The 6,000-nt window shown below is 37.9% G+C and overlaps 1 protein-coding gene across 1 annotated transcript in view; it reads left to right on the top strand.

The window, feature by feature from the left end:
- Positions 1–1,419: 1,419 nt before the first annotated feature.
- pkd1l3 (polycystic kidney disease 1-like 3) overlaps positions 1,420–6,000 on the top strand; it is a 52,768-nt gene continuing 48,187 nt past the window's right edge. Inside the window, exon 1 of the mRNA XM_057842452.1 lies at positions 1,420–1,475. The gene's annotated coding sequence lies outside the window, so the exon portion shown is untranslated. The remainder of the gene's footprint in view (positions 1,476–6,000) is intronic.

Below are 6,000 nucleotides of genomic sequence, written 5' to 3'. Positions count from 1 at the left end.
TTAATTAAGTTAATTAAGTCTTACACATATTACCTAAATTATTGTATATTAAACTAAAGTTCTGAGGATTGCTGGATAGCAATATATATTATTGATGTTAATTCCTCTGGAGTGCCAGAAGAGTTTTCTATTATTTTGGAAAAGAGGCAGCTGAGTGAATTTTTGGGGGGAAATAAATATAAGATGTTTGCTAGTGAGCAGTTAAAAAGGCAAAATGCAAGTGTCTCATATGTATCCAACAGTAGAGTTACAATACGATAAAATTTATTTTCAATTATTTCTCTATTTATATTATTACTTATTTAATACATTTATTATGTTTATGTTTTGATTGTTAGTAGTTTTAAATGTTGATGTTGCAAATGTTAGCTAAATGCATTAGCGTTAGCTGTAGCGGATGATGTATGGGAGTTGAGCCTCAGACTACAACACAATCACATCGACGCAAGCGCCAGACTGGATGCTTTGTTGGCCTATAGGCTATATTATTATATTATTTGACGTCACCTCCATTCTACTCTACTCATATGTTATATGTTTCTTGTTGTATCCCCACTCTGATCTAAACTGGCCCTTCTCCAAAAATTGAAGTATTCCACCACCCCGAAGGCTGATTTATGCTTCTGTGTAGCAGTGACGGCGGACCTACGCCATTAACGCAGACCCGATTATGATCCTACGCCATAGCCTGACGTGCACCTCCAAAAAGTCCTGACTACACGTCACGTCAACGCGCTTGACGTGAACGTCGAAGGACTGCGATTGGTCCGCTCAGACCACTGTTCGCGGTTCAGCACAACAACAACACCATTTTCAAACATTCACAAATGACTTCTGTGTCGCCTACGCTTCAACATTTGTATTGACAACATTTGTTGTTTAATATTAATCAGCTGCAGCTGCAAATGCACACGTTTCATCTCCATTGCCATTGCTGTCAATGACCAGTGGAAAATAAAGGAATTCAACAAGAGTCCCCCCAAACCACACAAAGACAAAGCCACACCAATCTAGTGGTATAGCGGTGAATTACTGCGGAAACGTCACTGGCTGTGACAAACTTTGTCCCCACATCACACATGAGACCAATGTTTACATTTGGAGTAAATTAGACAGGTGCTTTTTTGCTCCAATTTTTTTTTTTTTCTTTTTACAAACTCTTACTTCTTCATATTGAAGAATCCATGCGAAGAATGGGAGTATTACGGACAATGATTTTTCACGCATTGTAAAGTCAAACCCTGATAAACATCATCAAAAAAGCATTGAGCAGACAACCAGGGCGTGAACTGGAAAATCACCGGCATGCAAGCACTATGGAAACGATGCACAGCTGGAAGAGATTGGCCAATCAACCCATGAGCAACCCAGAGCTATAAAAGCAGGAAAGGAAGATGGCAGCCTGGTTTGGCTATTGATACTTGCAGTCCTGTGCAGCTGGAGACGTTGGCAAAAGAGAACCAGAGAGGCAGCCGGTAAGCAGCAGAATTAAAAGATGAAATGTGCCAGCAGCGGCCATTAGCACATGGCTTCTGTACTAAACTGAAATACAGTATATGCATTCATAGACTGTAGTCATTTTCCCAAATCCCGTTAAAACACAGTATATCGTCAAAACGCAGCATACTGCAGCTCCTCAGTTGGCTGCTCTTTACTGTGAATTCTGGATTGTACTACTACTGTTAAATATTTTTACATTACCAAGACTGTAAAATAAGTCTGGTAATAGCAATCCAGCCAACGGACTTTTACTGTATTTTCTATAAATACAGGAATCAACCGTTTTTCTGGATTACGGACTATAACTGTGAAACATTTTTACATTACCAAGACTGTAAAATAATAGTCTGGTAATGGCAATTCTGCTGACAGACTTTTACTGTATTTTCTATAAATACAGGAATCAACAGTTTTTCTGGATAACGGACAATTAATGTGAAACATTTTTACATTACCAAGACTGTAAAACAACAGTATATAAATGGCAAACCTGCTACCAGCTCTTTACCGTTATTTTACACTGAAATTTTTTTACAGTTTGTCTGTTATTTGTGTCTTCTTTTTTTAAAAGCAAAATATGATATCCCTGGAATGACGGACGACAGCCAGCATGTGTGGTCATTTGTTTTGATGCTTCTGCGCATGCGGGTCTTCTTGCTCAGCGCGTGTCGGACTGCGAATTAGTGAGCAAGCGTAATATTTGAATGATCTCAATGGACAAAGGCAGTCTGAACGGGCATGCCAAAAAAACATGATAAAAAATTGAATTTGTGTATTAAGACCTGTAGTATCAACCTAGCCTAAGTGTCATCGAGCAAATTATGTCACTATCTTAGCTTGGATCGTTTATATCCGTTCAAAAGTGAGATAATTTGCCAGATAACACTAAATGACATCTGTTATACAGTGGGGAGAACAAGTATAATACTTGTTCTCCCCACTGTAAGTAGGGCTGTCAAAATTATCACGGGCGGTAATTAACTTTTTTAATTAATCACGTTAAAATATTTGATGCAATTAACGCACATGCCCCGCTCAAACAGATTAAAATGACAGTGTCATGTCCATTTGTTACTTGTGTTTTTTTGTGTTTTGTCGCCCTCTGCTGGCGCTTGGGTGCGACTGATTTTATGGCACCATCCATGAGCATTGTGTAATTATTGACATCAACAATGGCGAGCTACTAGTTTATTTTTTGTTCGAAAATCTTACAAATTTAATTAAAACGAAAACATTAAGAGGGGTTTTAATATTAAATTTCTATAACTTGTACTAACATTTATCTTTTAAGAACTACAAGTCTTTCTATCCATGGATCACTTTAACAGAATGTTAATATTATTAATGGCATCTTGTTGATTTATTGTTATAATAAACAAATACAGTACTTATGTACAGTATGTTGAATGTATATATTCGTAGTGTGTCTTATTCCAACAATAATTTACAGAAGAAATATGGCATATTTTATAGATGGTTTGAATTCAACCAACTTCAAACCATATGACTTCTGTTAAAAGTGTTGGATATCTTTCGTTAAGCTCCTCACAATGGGCAGCAGGAGGTTTTGTCCATTCCTCCAGAAAAAAATTGATGCTACTGAGCCTTGTTTGGCAACCGCCGTGCCTGAAATTTTAAATACTAAGGGACTGAGATCAGAACTTGATTATCATTTCAAAACATAGACTTTAGTATCCCTAAGTCTCTTTGTAACCTGTTTGGCAGATGGCCAAATTGTACATGTCATTGTACATCTGGCTGATTGATGTCTTTATGTTGTTTCAATATTCCTACATAAAATTCTTTCCTAATGAGGTCATCTATTGTTCTACCTGTAAATCTTTCAGCCACCTAATCCTTATCTCAGTGCAAATAATAGAACAGACTATCCCAGATTGCAAGCGAATAGTAGACTATAACCGGGATTCATTGCTAGCAAATAGCAGGACAAATGTAGAGACAGGCAACTATTCATACTGGTCAAACTTGCAATAGAGCTTTCATTTTGCATCTTGTTTGGGTGTCTGCAGTGATTTTCCTAATGTATTAAGAACACATGCAGAGTTTTTCTGAAGAAAGGGCTGTGATTTACATCTCAGCAGAAGTAACCTTGCCCATTTGGTGATACATCATCTCTCTCGGCACTATTAAACGCCTTTTGCTAGATGCAGTATAGAAAGAGCAAACATGTTTGCCAGAGTTGCAGTCTTTTTGTGGATTGCTGTGAGATATTTATCTGAAACAACTGAACTCTGTCAAGCTGACAGAAGATCCTCACAATGTGAACTTATTTTCAAGAATGTTTGTTATGAGATTTGGCTGGAATCTAAATCCTGGCCCCAAGCAAAAAGAACCTGTGCAGAGCGAGGAGGAGAATTAATGAGGTTTGATGATGCCATCAAAATGTTTTTGAGCAACATCACCAGAAAGAGAAGCATCTGTAACCTGACCTGGTGGCTGGGGCAGGAGGTTCGCATGGACAATTTGGATGCCTCATTGGGTGAGGATGGTACATATCTGTTCTTTTCTTGGTCATTAAAATTCAAGAAATGTTTATTACAAAACATACGGTATTGCTATAGAACTGCAAATCTGTGATTCTTTATATCTTTATGAGAATACAATAAAAGTAGACTAGAACTAAAGAGGTTTGTAGTAGAGGTAGTAACGTGTTACATAGGGTGCCCATATTTTGATTTCCAAAAAAAAGGACACTCAGCCCGGCCTCAAAATACTTGAATTTTACTCGAAGTTCACTCAAAGATGCCTATATCACTTTAATAAATTCAAAGAGTGCCCCCTCACTCTGGATGGAAAAATGCAGTTTGAAATAATAAAATAATAATAATAATATATATACAATGCAGACCCATGGAAATGTAGTCCAGTCAATACACATACACACAGTAGGCTATGTGCCATCTAAACATTTTTATAAATTACTATCACGACAATTGTCCTTGACGAATTGTTATTCCCATTCAATTGATATTCTCATTCAATGTTCTAGATTGCACACAAACAATAACCGAAATAAACTGACAAACTATTCAACCAGCATGTTTTCAAACGTAGCAGTTCAAAACTACGTTTGCCATAATGCCTCGCGTGGTTTAGTTTACTGATAGCTAGCTAAGGCAAAAATCAAACTTTGTGATAGTTTACAATCATCGGCAGCGCAACGATGCGACACCAAACGGGATTTTACAGTCAAAGCTCCGACAGAAGTCAACAGTTGCCATTATATACCTATTTATCGTAAAAAACTTAACAACTGGGCAGGCGTTGTGGCCAAATCGTCAACCCAGTAGATGGCGGTAATGCCTCATGATAGGGGTAAACTGCCAACAAAAACAAGAACTACTTCTTCCCTCTCTACTACTAGGAGCCATGTCATCGCAGGTAGGCGCTGCCACCCAGCGGCGGGAGGGATTCTCTTCAAATTGGTCCCATGAAAAATAATAAAAACCAGACATTTTTATGAATTTATAAAACCCGCCCGGATGACGAGGATACTACGTGAAAGTAGGACTTGTCCGGGCAAAAGAGGACGTTTGGTCACCCTAGTGTTACATTTACCCCATTACACTTAGTTGAGTAACCTTTTGTGTAAAAATGGACTTCTTAGTGTAATTTTTGGATTTGTGGAGAAAAAATGCTGCTCTTACTCCGTTACTTTGGGCTATACAACATTCGATACTTTCCCTCTTTATCCTAAACCTCTTTATCCTAAATCCTAAATTTCACTTTATTTATACCAGAGATGCCCACATGGGCTCTACCAGTTTCACCAGTGAGACGTTGAAACAATATTCACATGACTCCATTATACCAATCAGATGTGACAATATAGTCACATGACCACACACAAGCTTACAGTCGGAAATCCTATAATCACACCACCCTGATCAATCTCGTGGTGTCTTTAAAGCATTGGGGGTACAGAAAAAAATATATTTCACATAGAGGCTTGAAAGCATGGATTTCAACTCCTCTTCCAATTTTCACTTGGCACCAATAGACCACGGAAAACCAGAGATTTGATCATTTTATTTTGATGATAGTAAATGTTTTCCCCACTAGGGGGCACCTATGCTCTTTGGACAGGTGATATTTCATTTCTGTAGATTTTTCTAGTCGGAATTTGATGATTTTTGTGAATTCTTTAAGCCTAATATGGTCATGTAATCGGTTCTAGTACAGTGTAATAGTACCAGTTTATATAGATAACGTCGTGCTGAGAGAAATATTTAGGCACCCAAATCCAAGTCACCTGACTTTGAGAATCTGCCGATGCAAAGTCCTGATCCGATACCAAAAAAGTCTCTTTTTTTTTTTCTTTTGGCTGGAGGGGGAGACAAAACAGGTAACAGTACTGAACAGTTTACAATACTTCCGCTATTCCGTGAGTATTGAGGAGTATAAAACGTATGTGGCGGAAAACACTCAGGTGAATTGAAGTTCCGCTCTGAGACCACCAATTTGGCGAAATTTCAAAAT

Source organism: Corythoichthys intestinalis, chromosome 1 (genome assembly GCF_030265065.1).
Source record: "Corythoichthys intestinalis isolate RoL2023-P3 chromosome 1, ASM3026506v1, whole genome shotgun sequence".
NCBI lineage: Eukaryota > Metazoa > Chordata > Actinopteri > Syngnathiformes > Syngnathidae > Corythoichthys > Corythoichthys intestinalis.
Note: the sequence above shows the minus strand (reverse complement) of the source record. Positions and strands in the feature narration are given on the sequence as shown.